The sequence below is a fragment of the Pinus tabuliformis genome, chromosome 1_2 (genome assembly GCF_031772625.1).
Source record: "Pinus tabuliformis cultivar Carrire ecotype Pingquan chromosome 1_2, CPIR1, whole genome shotgun sequence".
In the NCBI taxonomy this organism is placed as follows: domain Eukaryota; kingdom Viridiplantae; phylum Streptophyta; class Pinopsida; order Pinales; family Pinaceae; genus Pinus; species Pinus tabuliformis.
This window is the reverse complement of record NC_142298.1, coordinates 97,347,393-97,363,344: the sequence shown is the minus strand read 5'-3', so window position 1 is coordinate 97,363,344 and position 15,952 is coordinate 97,347,393. Positions and strand designations below refer to the sequence as shown.

At 38.9% G+C, this 15,952-nt stretch overlaps 1 pseudogene across 1 annotated transcript; it reads right to left on the bottom strand.

The window, feature by feature from the left end:
- Positions 1 to 2,543: 2,543 nt before the first annotated feature.
- Positions 2,544 to 3,982, bottom strand: LOC149204655 (glutathione S-transferase U16-like; annotated as a pseudogene). Its single transcript, XR_016252388.1, has 2 exons — positions 3,573 to 3,982; positions 2,544 to 3,426 (listed from the first exon to the last, which is right to left on the bottom strand). The product of XR_016252388.1 is annotated as a glutathione S-transferase U16-like (transcript).
- Between the last annotated feature and the right edge of the window lie 11,970 nt (positions 3,983 to 15,952).

Here is a 15,952-nt window from a genome sequence, read left to right as displayed (position 1 = left end):
AATGTGCACAACACTTACATGTTATTCTTGTTGTTTGTGCTATATTTCCCAATAAAGTTAAAATGTTTAGTGTGTTCAATCGATGGATCAATTCAGTTCACCAGTCAAGTGAATTTGTATTTTCAGCAAGTAGATCAAGTTGACCATTGCCGAAATCATTCGAAGAAGAGATAATTTTACCACATTTCTTCAAATGCTCTTGAGTTCTAGCCTCCCACCAGATGAGGGTTGCACTTTCCGAGTGAAGAAAATCAATTTGGATCTTTGTAACATCATCATCAATCTTTTGAATCCTACAATAGACTTCAATTTTGAAGTACCCAATTATCCAGCTTTTTAGCATTTACTTCCCCATTGCACATAAGCAATTGAAACTTGACATCAATCTTAATCAAAGGAGACATAGAATGTCCTCTTGGATATGGAGGAGGAGTAGGTCTATGAGATGAAGGAGGTGAATAAGGAGGTGAGGATGGAGGTGTAGATGGAGATGGAGGAGGTGGAGGTGGAGGCTTTCTACAATCACCACCATTACCTTTTGGTTGATTAGAACTTTCTCCTTGCAACTATGTTATCCTTTCATTGTACAACACTCTCACCATCTTAGACATATCATATAAAGCCTTTCTAAAAGCTCTCACATCATTAGACATCAGCTCATGTCCTTCTTCATGTGCAATGACTAGTATAGTTTGTGGAGTTTTTGACCTCCGTGAACCAATTTGAGGGTTTGGTGCTTCAAGCACTCATTCTCCTCTTCTCAATTTAGACCTTGTAATCATTCAAGAAAACAGTTGGAAATACATAAAACCTTCACAACAACCATGCTCCGATACCAAACTGATATGAAATTTAAAGTGAATGTTTCATGTAAAGTTTTAAAGCTACTTTATGCCTTATGGGCAATGGATCGATATTGCAAAAACACATAAACTGAGTTAAATTTTGCAGATTTTAATAGCAAAAAATAGACAACATGCACCATCACAAAACAACAATTTGATGAATTAGTTCACCCCTCCTAGACTACGTCTCTGGGTCCAACTTCCAATGTTGGCCCTTTAATTTATATGCTCAAATGTGTAATTACGTCATTATACAATGCTCAAATTGCAAAAATAACACTACCCTTGTATCAAAAGCACCGTGTAGGGTCTTCTTGTGCTAAAAAAGGCGGAAAAATGGCCAAGTTAGGCCTCCTTCATCATTTATCTGTTAATTTTTCCATAAATTCATCCCTCTCTCAAAAATGGCAATGAAAACTGGTTTTGGTGGCCTTGCACAACAATAATTTTGCAAAAACGAGTGGTGCGTTTAGCAATGAAACATGCCAAGCTTGATGCAATTTGTCAGATGGTTAATCGGACTCCGCGACCCTATTCTTCCACCCTTGGTTAGTCATATGTCAAATATTGTGAAGATGGGGCACATGCCAGAGCCCACATGTCATCGAGCCCCTCTCATTGTCATGTCACAGTTCATAAGACTATAGGCTGGATGCCGGTAGAGTACCATGTGTCCATCCCTCCCATTTCATCCGGTAGTCGTTATGTTGATAACATGGATCTAGGATGGGGCCGTGTGCCCCGCCTCTCCTACCGTGGCACTCAGTCATGTGAAAACATATGTAAATTGGGGCTAGGACGATTGGGATCATAGTGATGATATCTACAATTTGGCGCTTGTTTTTGGATAATTTGAGAAGTTTGAATTTTGAGCATATTTTTGATCCTTTATATCAAAGTGTGTCAAAGAATTTATTGCTTATTTTAGTTCCTTTATCAACTTTGTCTTAATCAATGGTACTACTTCAGTGTATTTTTCTATTGCTCTATTATTGTTGTATATTATTTTTTGTTATGGTTGTGCTCTCTTATCACTTCTTTTTTCAATGTTGTTGTTTTATGGAGATATATGGAATCTATATTACATGAAGAACACATTTCACTTGACTAAGACACAACTAATTTTTTCCAAAATTGTGATTTTTAGAACTATAGACTTATTATCTACTAGTGTCGGAAATAAGTCAATTCCATCAACTGAAAAAATGATTTAAATTATAAGGCGAAGAGGATCTTCTTCCTTAAAGAATTCTCATGTTTCACCCACTCCTAAATTTTTAAATAAAAGAATGTGATTGAAAGGCTGAGTTGATAACAGACTAAAAACAACTATCATTCAAGTAACTTTCAAAGCTTTTTTCCTTCGGGAAATTCACCAAACATTTTGTATGCAACATAGAAGTTATTCTTTTGCATGTTTGTTTCTAGCCCATAGAACCCAATTGTTGTAACCGTCACTTTGATATCACATTGCAACATACCCATATCAATGTTGAGCCATGTTACTAAAATTCTCAATTTGTACACATTATAACTTTGATTTTTTTGTTTTCAATAGGGGTAGTATTTTCCATCAACTACTCACTTTGATACCAAATATAATATGCTGAATATATTATACAATTATGCATTCCTAAGAACTTGCAGTCAATGTGCATCCATTTACAGATAATAGATAATAAACAACATAAAAGCATATATAATAAAGAACACTTATCTTCAATGAAAAAACCAACTGGCTATAAACCCCTTATATTCCATCCAAATATAAACACTACTACTCGAACTCTCTCTACAATAAGTCACCCCAAAGTTGGCTTTATGACTCCACCAAGGAAAAGGCTACTTAAATAATTTCTATGACCTTCTGAATCAATGCTGGCTTTTCATTATCGTTTCTGTTAATTCTGAATATCAACGCTTGCTTTTCATTATGGTTTCTGTTACATTCTGAATCAACGCACATTGAACAGTGGAATGACGGCTACATTATCGGAGAGATTCACCAAAAACCTTTTCAGAATAAATCAATGCACATTGAACAGAAGAATGCTGGCAATAGTACCGGCGAGATGACCAAAAACATTATTCAAACTAATTAACATAAGACAGCTACACTTCAAAAGCTGAATCTGACCAGATGAATAAAAGGAAAAAGACTATGAATAACGCTCATCTTATAAGGCCACCATGGTTTACCCTAATTAGAAGTAGGTGGTGATATCATACTGGCTCTCCTAGTGGATATAAATTCCGCCTGCTTGGCCACATCGGGCATTACTTCTTTCACTCCATCGGATTTAAAGAATCGATCCATCCATGCGGTCAACAACGGCATTTTCTCTGGATCTATTAAAACGCTATCGGTAGCCTTCTCGAGGCCTTTAATAAACGCGGAAAGACCACCCAATGCGATGTCAATCAAGCCGATCTGATCCCCTCCAAAATACGCTTTTCCTGCGAAGCAGTGGTTGGTTCGCAGGGCTTCCTCTATCAACAGAATGTTTGTAACACTATCTTCTACTGCTTTCTGTAGCTGCTCGCCTTGGCCAGTGAAAACTCCTCGCAGACAGGGAAAGAGCTGAGGGCACATATAACAACCATTATCAGCATATTGTTTACCGTATAGAAAAACATAATTGGAACTTTCGAAGACACAAATAGCAGATAAGGAAAGGGTTGATAAGATATGACTGCAGCCGATTACTAATGAAAGAATTAAATTACCTTATCGTCTACAAAGGCAGCCCAGAAGCGAGCATTGGCTCGGTCATATGGATCTTCGGGCATAAGATTGGGAGCCTTATTGCACCATGCCTCCTCGATGTATTGCACAATAATCATGGATTCACAAACAGGCTTTCCATTGTGGATAAGAACTGGGAACTTTCTTGTGAACAGGGTTTGATTTCAGCAGCAGCTCGCTCTTAAGATGCATGGAATGCTCTTGGATGAACTCGTAATCGATACCTTTAAGAGCCAGGGCTATGCGAACCCGCACCACGAAGGGACTCAGAGTCGCACCTAACAGCTTTACTTGCACCTTTTCTCCCTCGGTTGCCATTGCACTGAAAATGTATTTCGAATTTTATGTCTGCCTCTTCTATCTCGGATATGCTATGCTAATTACCCCCAACTACCATATATAGGCATCGCACTACGAAGAGTCCCGACCTTGCACGAGACTTGGCATGAAAACTAGTTAGCGAAACACCGACTAAAAATCCCATTTAAAGTAAAAAGTATAGAGAGCAGACGTAATGCATGATTTCAGTTTTATCGTCTCGGTTTTGTATGGTCGAAACAATTTTCAAATTCTAGCTTAATTCTCAAGCAATTTTGAATCCAGTTCTTAGTCTTTTCGCTTTAATTTTTTCTTTAATTTGTGGGTCAGATTTGGTTGCCTGTCATTGGCAATATTGCCTCATAGCTTGCGTCACAGCGTCACAATGTCTTCGGGCTGTGGCCTGTGTGAGACCGGCGATGACGGTCGGTGATAGTCCATTGAATCGACTGATTCCTTTTAGATCGAGGGTTGAGGATTAACCATGGATGCGAGGTACTCTAAAAACACCGAGGGACATCCGATTAATGGGAGATCAACGACCCACAACGCAAGTCAAACTAAACTGTATAGGGATCTTTAATGTACGAGCGAATATTTCGCCTTACCTATGGGAAGATGAGGATTTTCAAGCGTTGCATATTAATTTTTATGAAGCTCATCCCTGGATCTAAAAAACACTAACTTCAATATCTCTATTGCTAAAACCATCATTCCTACCACAACGAGCGAGACAACTTAAATACTGTGCTGATCGCACCACAGGCGGCCCCATGACTTTTAAGTGGTCGACTTACAGAGTTGTCCATAGTCCATATGTGGTTTCTTTCTATTATGGAACAACTACTCCTTGTGCAGATTCCTCCTTAGGGATAAAGGAGGCCTTCCTGACATACCCATGCTCATCTTCAATGTTATTGTGGCTGATTGTTTGGTGAAAGGAGTTCTGGCCTTCATAAGCCTAGCAAAGCACCTGAAAGTGTTAATTTTAATAACAATGAGGAATTATTAGATACTTAAGCTCAGGCTATTTTTTTTGAAAAGATGTTGATAATTTTCAGTGTGTCCCATTAAATTCATCATGATTATTAGCAAGGGATAAATTAATGACGGCTTACGCTTTGGATTTTTTAAGAAAAAGTTTGGGTAGTTCCTATGGATTTATTATTCAAGGGTTGATTCAGAACACAAAAGGTTCCTTAAATGATTTCGTTGGTGATTAACTAATGAACCTTTGCCCATTCTAAATTGCGGATTTTTAAAACATAAATATAATTTTAAATTCGTTTTGATTTATTATACCCACGTTTATGTAATTCAACATAAATGTATTGAAATTTTTTACACATTGAAATGGAAAGATCAAATTTGGAGAATTTACCATAAATTTTGCGAGACATTTCAAATAATAAAAAATTTCCAACTGCGCCCTAAAATCACAAGCTATATACTTTTAATAAGCCTTTAAATTGGCTACATGTTACTAGTAGATTATAATTCGACAAAGAATGTAAATGACAAAATAAACATAGAATGAACACAAATCTCGAATTGAGCGAAAAAATCTTCTCATCATTCAAAATTAGTTAAATAAAACTACATAGGAGACTGTTGGGTGCAGGAATTGCACTTAAGCAAGCTCCTTCAACATTTAATCGTCAACCCGCGAGTTTTGTAAACTTAGAGACGAAGCACAGGTAATGCCAGAAGTGGTATGAACTTTTCCTATTTCTATTCCTACTTCTCAATTGAAATCTTGCAGCATCAAACAAAAAAATCTCAAAGGCAACTGACACCAAAGTAATTCTAGTGTTGGAATGTAAAAGAATGAATTTGCGAAGAAATTAAATAAAGGAACTTTCACATTGCTGTAAACAATCTTAACTGCTGAAGTAAAACTCTATGCTTATCCTCAGTATAGATGGTGGAAGTTTAACAAGTGGGCCCTTGTTACAGATCCATTTGGGCACATCACTCCCATCATTCAGATCAGTACTATTGGGGCTCATCAAACCCTAATTCAGTTGCTACATGCCCTAGATAAGTCAACACTTTGAATGCCTTCTTCCCTGAGAGTTTCTTGGCCTGAAGCCCTCCAAAAATGCCTCCTTGAGGGGCCAGCGCAGTCTTGGTTAGGGGTAAGTGCATTTCAGTGCAGGTAGGCCCATATCAGGGTTCTTTCCAGAGCACTTCGGTCCAGTTTGACCTGCGCTAGGAGAGATTGAGCGAAATCATCATAGGGTTCTAGGAATATTCTTATCTTCTGAAGCCATCTAGAAGATTCCCAAAATTATCATCTCCTATGAGCTCGAAATTTGATAGGGAATGAGTTAAGTAACCTCCTATCCTCTCATCCCTTCCTCAATGGAAACTAACTCTAAGTTTGGAACGCCATTCAATACCCTCATTAATGACAAAACCTCCTCCATTTTCTTATAAATTGAGCACTCATATAAGTGATAAGGGGCTGGACTTTGAGAATTTGTAAGGAGATACTTTTGGTGTGAGGTTTGAGATTATACACAAGTATTGTTATGCTGCTAAAGTGTTTTTTCTTTTGATGTGATTTTGGTTGGAACCCAAGCTAGAAGAGTGACAATGGATTAGACTTCATGGTTTGATTGGTTTTTGTCCTTTGTTTATGATTGCAGGTACTTGTCGAGTGGATTAAGTTCGAGAAGGAGCGATAGGAGCCAAACAAAGGAGACAAAGGGAAAGCGAAAGATAACAATTAGGTTCCCTTGTCTTATTTATCTTCTATAGAAAAAGGTTAAGCACTTTAAATCTGTTTTTCTAGGTGTAGCTACCCACGTAGGGAAATTGTGTTTATCTGTAGATGCAAAATTCCACATAACAAATTGGTGACTCCATTAGGGATCATTCATCATTCTGAGTAGTTTACCTTCATCGTAGTACACCCTAGTAGAATTTACTTGCTTCCATTGATCTTGTTTCAGCCCTTTTTGAAGTGTTTTTTTGGTAAAAATTGTGCTTGAAAGCCCCTAGGATGGCCTCTCTTGCACCAGCACAGGTCTGGTCTAGAGATAGAGCACTGCAGAGCACCCCTAGCTTGATGACAGTGCTCTGAAGCACATTGTCTCCCACTCAAGGCTGCACTGATCCTCCTTAGGTCAAAAATCCATCCTTTGACTTGATTTTTCCCAAATTTCCTTCTGTTTCTGCTTGCTGAAAGATCAATGATGCTTGTCTCTCTGAAATCAACTTGTGTTTCCTTTGCTAGCCCTACTTTGTCCTTGTTTTTTTAGTGTTTCTTAAATGATTTCTTTATCACTATCAATTCATTCTTAAAGTTAGTATATAGTTGATTAATCTTTTCAAAAGAAAGTGTTGTAAAAGTCTTCATTTCTTTCGAAACGAAACTGTCGTAAAGTCTTCGTTCTTGCAAAAATATTGCTCATAAAAGTCTTCATTTATTTCGAAATGAAACTATCGTAAAGTCTTTGTTCTTGCAAAAAGATTGATTAATTGTATGTGCATTAGTTTCCTTTTGTTCATCTCAACATTAAGGGAATTAAAAAGAAAAACTTGCATTGTGCATTGAAAGAGTTTGTGTGTGCTCATAGGAATAGTTTAGGGAAATTACATTAGATGTGTTCTTTGTTCATTGATTACAAGAATCTGATTGCTCTATCCCTACTAGCTAAGGTTTTCATTGTCAAAATTGAATGAAAAGGATGTTTATCAATTATTTGCATTCTAGGAATTTCAAAAACATCACGTGATGAACCTTGAAAGGAAAATTTTTAGTCAAGATCAACCTAAAATTAACATCAATTAACCTAATGGAGCATTGCCACCTAATGCAAAACATTTATAGGTTCTAGGTTAGAGACATGATCCGACATCGTAAAACATAGCAGTTGTTGCTAACCTGTTTGCAATCAATTCCGAGTGTGATACCTCATTCTACGTACATGAGTATATCGTAGCTCATCCACGTACCTTCGGGTATATAGGGTGGTGTTACATTATGTAAAGTATAAAGGAATGCTCTCACTGTGCGGTTTTGCATTAGACAACGCTAATACAGATTGAGCCTCCACGTACTTTCGGGTATATATGGGAGGACAACACTAGGTTTCTATTCATCCTTATTTAACCGAGTTGGCCACCTTGTACACTGTGATACACCAAACACAACATTCGGGGAGATTGCCTACTCGTACTTCTCGGTTCATCGAGAGGTATTTTGCAATTCACAGTTGCTTGGTAAACCTTTTTGCCTAGCTTACCCCTTTTTGTTTATTTCTTTTTTGTAATAAAATCAATCAGAAATCATGGAGGAAAATCAACCCTTACCCCATCATTTATAGAGAGCAGCGAGTAAACTGCCTTTACCGCTCGAAGCTACAACTATTCAGTCAAAGCGGTCTCATTTGACTGGATCCAGTACTTCACAAACTTCTGGTTCTTCATCTGAATTACCAGAAACACCTATTCTGATAAGTACTATGACCCCAGTTACTCCTATAGTTACTGGTACATCTGTTACTGAAGTGGAATCTCCACAATTACCTGAGGAAACTAGAACTAAATCTAGTGAAATGGTAACCCAAGTTGTTCAACAACAAGTTGATTCTCAACTTGAAGTTGTTCAACAAGAAAGTACTTTTGAACTTGAATCTGTTCAACAAGAAGTTAATCCTGAACCTATCACTATTCAATCAGAAGTTACTTCTGAACCAAAAGTTGTTCAAGAAGCCCAACGTGAGCTTGTTCTTTTACGAGAACATTTGGATCTTGAGGTTGAATAATCAGAAGTTGTTACCTTACCGGAAGAAGATCATCTGGTACATCCTCAGACATTCGTAACTATTGAATAGGATCAGACAAAGTCGAAATTCTTCTCGGTAACCCTTCGACTTCGACTTTGTCTGATCCTATTCCACCACCTATTGCACCTAAGTTAACAATAAAACTGCCTAAGGGAGCTGTACATAAATCAACATTTATCCCTCGAGCTCGAGATGCACAGAACTATAACATAGTAGAAGATTTGGCTTAGTCACCTTCTGCTATGTCGATGCTCAAGGTGGTTCAAAATTGTTCGTCCCAAAAGGAGGCTTTGTTGTCAGCAATTGGTGGAATTTATCCAATTGATTCCAGTCGTGTGGTTTTCAACCATGTGGGTTATACGCCATAGTTACCAGCACAATTAGCATTCTTGATTCAAGTAAATTCCTTGAATAAAATTATTCACCGAACCATTAGTGACGAGGGGGCATCTACTTGTATTATGTCTATGAATTGATGGAAAGCACTTGGCTCGCCGCCTTTGTCACATTCACCAACAACGTTAAAAGCTTTTGATGGTTGCATGTATACACCTTGTGGAATATTGAGTAATCTGTAAATCGAACTAGGAGGAAAAACTATAACTATTGAAGTTGAGGTTGTTGACGGACCCCTTGACTACAACATTTTGCTAGGAAGACCATGGGTTTATGCTATGGTTGTTGTGGCTTCAACATACTTTCATACGATTGTATTCCGTCATAAGGGCGGAATCATAGTTATCGACCAACTCTCCTTCTTTGCCTCTAGTTCACAGGCTACTGGAAGCATTCTATTAGTACACAGACCCCCATTATCTCTTCAAAAAATTGGTGTAGGTCTCTTCAAGGATCCTTCTCTAATGGGTACATTTTCACTACTGTCACCATCAAACTTGGCGGAAGTGGCAAAAGTTGAGACATGCAACATGATATCTTCCACTTCATCTGAATTAAGGAATATTACCAATAGTTCTGAAGTTGATGGTAATAATGAAATCATGTTGCTAAGCCCTATTAGGCTTTCATAGAAATCAATATTTTTGGCTTGTGCGGTGAACCTATTACACAGTAATTTGTCACTGTCCTCATCTCAGTCCCTCTACTATGTCATGTATCAAATAAAAATTTTATTATCTTCCCACCAATGTAAGAAGATTAAGAAAATGCTCTTTGGTGCTACAAGTTGACTCTCATTCCCTAAGTTTCTGCCTTGTCGTGAGTAAACCCTTAATATATGTGATAGTCCCCTGTTATAAACGGTCTCATCGTGACCCCGTCGCAGGTGTACATCTGATTTCAAGGCCCAGCGCGAGGCTATTAGCTATTGACGATTGGTCTGCATGCATTGCCTCCTTGCGATGCCATCGTGGAGACTTAGTATACGGCTAGCGATGATCTTGATTGGGTGAATTTGTTCCAATAGCCGGCCTTCCAGATGTCTCTAGACCTAGTTGTTGGGTCAGTTTGGGTCGCCCTTCCCCCTCTGGGATGGTAGTTCCGTCTTGTGTGCTACCATCCTTGAGGATAAGCTCCCTCTCCCTCATTTCATGGAGATTCCTTCTCCTATAAAATCACTCACCATTGCTATGATCTGCTAGTTCTTTTGGTTGGATAGTGCTACTAGTGCTTTTGAGTTTGTTAGATAGCTTTGATGTGAGTTTGATAAGTGTGGGATTTCTAATAGTTTGTAAGAGGTTGTGGAGTACCCATTAACTTTGTATTAAAGCTTGTGAGTGAGAGAGAGATATTGTTTGTTTGGGAGACCTATCCTTGAGAGTGAATGCTTGAAGAAACATACTGGTTGGACCCTCCGAGAAGGCTTGCGACGTCAAGACTTGGTTGTAAGCTTTGCTCTTGATTCATTATTAATATAATCAATGATGATTTCCTATATCTTGGATGTAATCTACTTTATAGCTCATGATCCATTGACTTTATGAGTAAATACATCATTGTTGTTCTCGGTTACATGCTATGTTGTTTTCTTGTGGTCTTTTAGGTTGATTACTTATTAAGGAGAAGGAAACAGAAGTTGGAGCAGCACAATGGAACTTCATCAACCACCGGTTTGAGGTAGGCCTCCAACGATGACTATTTAAGGGAATCAATTGTTGTTTTGTCTTTTTTGTGACTAGACCCACTCTAGGGCTAGAGGGGTTGGCTCTGTCCACAGAGGGAACACTTTCCTACTTCACAACTTGGCAACTCCACTGGGGAGTCCCTCATATGTTTTTATCTTGCTTTCTTTTGTTTGATTTTGATTTAGTGTCTCTTGAATTTTGGGGTTAAACCATTAGTCTTTTGGGTTGCTTGGGTCAATCTAGGAAATCCCTTTACTGACTGTGAGAATAATCTGGTCTTTGTGTGGGAGTATTTATTCAGTTTCCATTGTTTTTAAGTTCGTCACTAGAAAAAGCTTAACAGTCACACCGAAGTTTCCCTGTCTCTATTTTATAATTCTGTGCACAGCTGAATCCTGTCGTACAGTTGTGACGATTCCTGAAACGGGCCCATCGCAGAAGAGACATGTAATCTCGCGATGACGTTGCTCTATTGCTACATCTAGTGGCTGATCGTCCCTAGTTGTTGGTGTTACACCCGCAACGGTTCCTGTAGTGTTGTTTTTTCAATTCTACCTCCTAAATTTACCAGTCTAGTTAATCCTTGTTGTCTTTCTCTTGCCCATTAGTTTGTTTTAATTGCTTCTGGTTAAGGTACTCCCTCTTTGGTTTCATTGAGTGAATCTTGTATTTTTGGCTTTGTGACCTAGCTTTTTCAAGTTTTTGAATTATTTGGCTTGGTTGCTTATCTATCCAAGGTTCATCAGCAACCGTCTTGTTGATTTGCTTGAGGCTTTTTCATTGTTTGTTTCTTGCTGGTTGATGCTTAGTGTCGATTATTGGACCAATTTCGATATTGATTCGATTTTTCACTACTAGACATAGATTAAAATTGTTTAGATCAATCGGTTCATGCTTGCTTGTTTGTTTCTTTAAAATTCAAAGCTATCAAAATAAAAAGACTGAATTCATTTAGTGTACGAAAGTGAAAGTATGTTTGCATTTCAAGTTTTCATGTTTGAGAAATTGGAAGGCAAACTTTAAATATATCATTAGTAGTATTGATGCACTGTAGGAATTGATGTGTTTATGCATTGTGTCTTTTAGTGCTTGCATTTGCTGGTCTTGGTTTTGCCTTGGTTTGGGAATGATCTCTCTACCTTTCTGTAAGTAGTTTTTCATTGAAATGAAAGATTATTTACTCATTCTAGTTGCATCCTAGGTTTTTTGATATACATACGGTAAGCCCTAGAAATTGAAACCTAAATCAAGATCAACTCTAAAATGAACTGAATGAACCTAACAACGCATTGAAACATAACACACATTATTCAGAGGTCTAGGCTAGAGACCTGCTGCAGCATCGTTAAACCTAGTCACTATTTCCTTCACTTAAGGTTGGGTGATTCCTCCTTCTGTGACTCAATAGTTGCTAGTATGGACTTATGCTCCTAGTACCATCAAGTATATGTTGGGAGACCCTACTAGGTTATCATCCTATATCCTTAGGAAGCCATATCTGCCACCTTGCAAACCGTAACGCACCGAACACAGCATTCGGGAAGATTGACTACCGTACGGAAAGTCCTTGGTTTTCATATGATCGCCAAGGTGTATATGTAGTTTTACGGGTTGCTTGGTAAACCTTTTGCCTAGTTCTCTAGAGTAGTCACTTTTGTTCCTTTTCAGACTCCTTAAAAGAAAAGGTCCATCGGAGCACTTGTCCTTTTAGGTTCATTAAATATTCGAAGGCAACTAGAGTCATCTTTTCATCCTTTTCTTGACTCTCTAAAGATGAAAAGGTCAAGTTCTATTCTTGTGTCTTAAAATTTATTCAGCCATGTCCACATTTACCTTGTTAGATCTTGTTTGCATTTTAGTTTGCGTAGGGTTGTTTTCCTTACTCGTTTAGTTTTCCCTAGGGGTTTTTAGTTAAATTATCCTGGCGGAATCATCGATCCTGTCTCCCGTTCCAAGTGACCAAGGATCTCCATCTTCTATTGCTTCTGAGGTACCGGTTGTTAGTGATACTCTCCCTGTCATTCCGAGAATCCAACTGCTTAACTCTCGCGCTTCGGAAGATGAGTCTTACGATATTCATTGGAACCCCATTTGGGAGCCTTCTGAAGAAGAATTTCCCATTACTCCTTTTGGTGTTTCCGTCTCGATGTCTTCCTCTAACATGGATGAGACAAACCCCGTCCCGGGTGAAGAAACCTTTATGGCAAGCGGTGAAATCCCTATACCTACAGAAACTTCACCCTTTTGTGTCACCCCTCTTGGTATCACGTTGCCTTTATGCTATCATGCTTTGCTTGATATTATGGGTTCTAGATCTCCCCTTACGAGTTACATGTGGTCTCGTACCATCACTCTGACTTTGGAGCCTTTTATACCCCAGAGTCACAATGTGACTATCACATATGTTCTGACTATTCCAACCATTTGTGTGGCTTCTTCAACCCCCATTTTCAGTGCCGTCATTGCATCTTTAGTCGTGACCACTGTTGTTGGACCTTTAGCTGGTCCTCCAAATAGTGGTCCGTGGGCATCCACATCTGGAATTGTTAATCCTACCCTTAGTGCCTCACCTTCTTCTGATTCCATTCCAAAAGGGGGGGCATATGATCAATATTTCCAAGCTCTTCAGAATCCAGATCCACATAATCCATTTCATTATTACGATTCTCGAGGAGCCCATATTTATCACCCCAGACCCATGCCATCTCAACCTACGGTTGAGGTTTCAATTCCATTATCTATTGCTTAGGGTACCACCACTTGTCATGGTGGCCAAACACTACCTTCAAATTTTCAAGTTCCACCCTGTCAAGGTCAGTCGTCTTATGGGCAGCCGTCTCATGGACAATCGCAATACGGGTCACCTTATCCAGGGCAACCTGTTGGCCCATAAGGACAACCCTTCCTAGGATAACCTTTGGCCTTCAGTGGTTCCTCTTTCACATACTTCGGGCAACCTTCTTGCAACCCAAGACAACCTCACATCCAACAAGGCCAACCTGGTGTCCAATAAAGTCACCCCTCTAGACAAGTCAGTCAGCCTCACATCCAGCAAAGCCAACCCATTGTCCAACCTAGTCAACCTTCTAGACAAATTGGTCAGTCTCAAATCCAACAAGGCGAACCAATTTTTCAGTTTGCTCAACCATCTGGTCAGTGAGGACAACCTTCATTTGTGCAAGGTCAACCCAATACCCAACAAACTCAACCTTTATAAGAATAAATTTCGGCGTAAATCACATGTAGAAAATGTCTGTCAACGCGTTTCGAACTAGCTAGTGTGGTTCATTGTCAGGACAAGTTGAGGAGTTAGATCATGGCTGCAAATTAAATAGGGAGAGAAGATCTTCCAAACGGCTAGGTTGACTAGGTTGACCAATAACGGCTATAAAGAAAAACGACTAGATGATATTATAATGTTAAGAAGTTAAAAGGTGATAAAAATGATATTATAAATATAGTAATCAATATATTATATATTCGAATGTAATGTTTTTTATTGTAGTCAAAAGGTAATAAAAGCTACTACTTTGATTATAGTAAAAATAAATAAATAAAAAATAAAAAATAAAAATAATTATTATTATTATTATTATTTTATAATATATTATATATCCAAAAGTGATTCCATTCTATTTTATTCATATATTATTCTATGGTTATTAATATATTTAATTCTTAGGCAAATGGGTCAAGCTCAATCTCAACCGGGTCAACCTTCTAGCAAGATGGCTCAGCCTTAGTTTTCCCAAGGACATCTATCTGGGCCTGTTCAACTCGGCACTTAAACGCTCGTGCTTCTCAAGCTCCACTCGTTTTTCAGCCCCATTCTGGGCTCCAGACCCAATTCGGTCTCCAAACTCAAGTTGGGTTCCGAACCCAACATACTTATCAAATGCATCCTGGTCCCTAGGCTCAGTTTGGAGCCCAACGTCGTTATGGTTTCCAACAGCCCCAAGGGAAAACTCAAATTGCCCCATACCAAAATTATCAACAACCACAGGTTAACCCTTATTAGAATTTTCAGCAACCATACATTGCTCCTGTGGGTCTGGTTGGTAATCAGTGGAATGTTGGGGGTCAAATCTAGGGTCAACCATCTAGTTGCAATTATAACCTCTATGGAAAAAATCCTTATGGACAAAACCCTTATGGGACAAAAGTGTCTGGACAAAATAAATGGGAGAAACTGAGAACTGGATGAAACTCTGGTGCTGTTTCTTACCCATGGCCTCAGATGTCCTTCAACCCTCAATTACCCTTTTTGGCGATGTTGGAATTACTGGATGTGTCCAAACTAACAAATGATCCTATTCTTCATAATCCATATTGGCCACCGGTTCCATCTAAGATCGCTGGTGATTGTCCCAAATTCAACAATAAGGTTGCAGAAGATCCCCAAGCTCATGTCATGACTTGTCGCTTATGGTTTTCATCAAATTCATGGCTTGATGTTTCAATATGGCTCCACCTATTCAAATGGACTCTCACTGGCTCTGCCACAAAATGGTATATTGAGTTAGCTCGTGGAACTTTTGAGGACTTTAACTCCCTTGCTATGGCATTTTTAGCTCATTTCCAATTACCGATTCGATATGAAATAGGCACACACCTCCTGACATCCTTGAAACAGAGCATGGCTACACATATCTTTGATCACATCCATGGATGGAGGCGGTGTCGTCGTTTAATTAAGTTCTGGATCCCTGACCAGCTTTTGACTGACTGGTTTACAACTTCGTTCGTTGGTTTGATAGCTCAGAAAATTTCTATGGGGGCATGTGTAACTGAAGAGCAGGCCATTGCGCATGTTCAGTACCTTGACTTGGTTTACTCGCAGTCTTGTACGCTGTATGATTACTTGCCAGAAGCCCCGTGACTCGGAACTTCCCAAGCTTCGTCAACACCATCTGTTGACGGTGTCATCGCTTCTGTTAACGCGTCCTGTAGAAAAGCTTCTGCGAACCCTGTGAAGAAAAATTCTAATGCTCCAAATGAAAATTCTTCTCAGGCTTCATCCAATTCTAGTAAACTTCCAAGGTTAACACCGTCTAGTCCACTGTGGCAGACAAAAATTCGAAAGGTAAGAAGAAGGGAAAAGGAAAGAATAAAGCCGATCAACCAAAGCAGGATCCCCCTAAGCCTCCGGTTGAGGAAGGTGTCAAG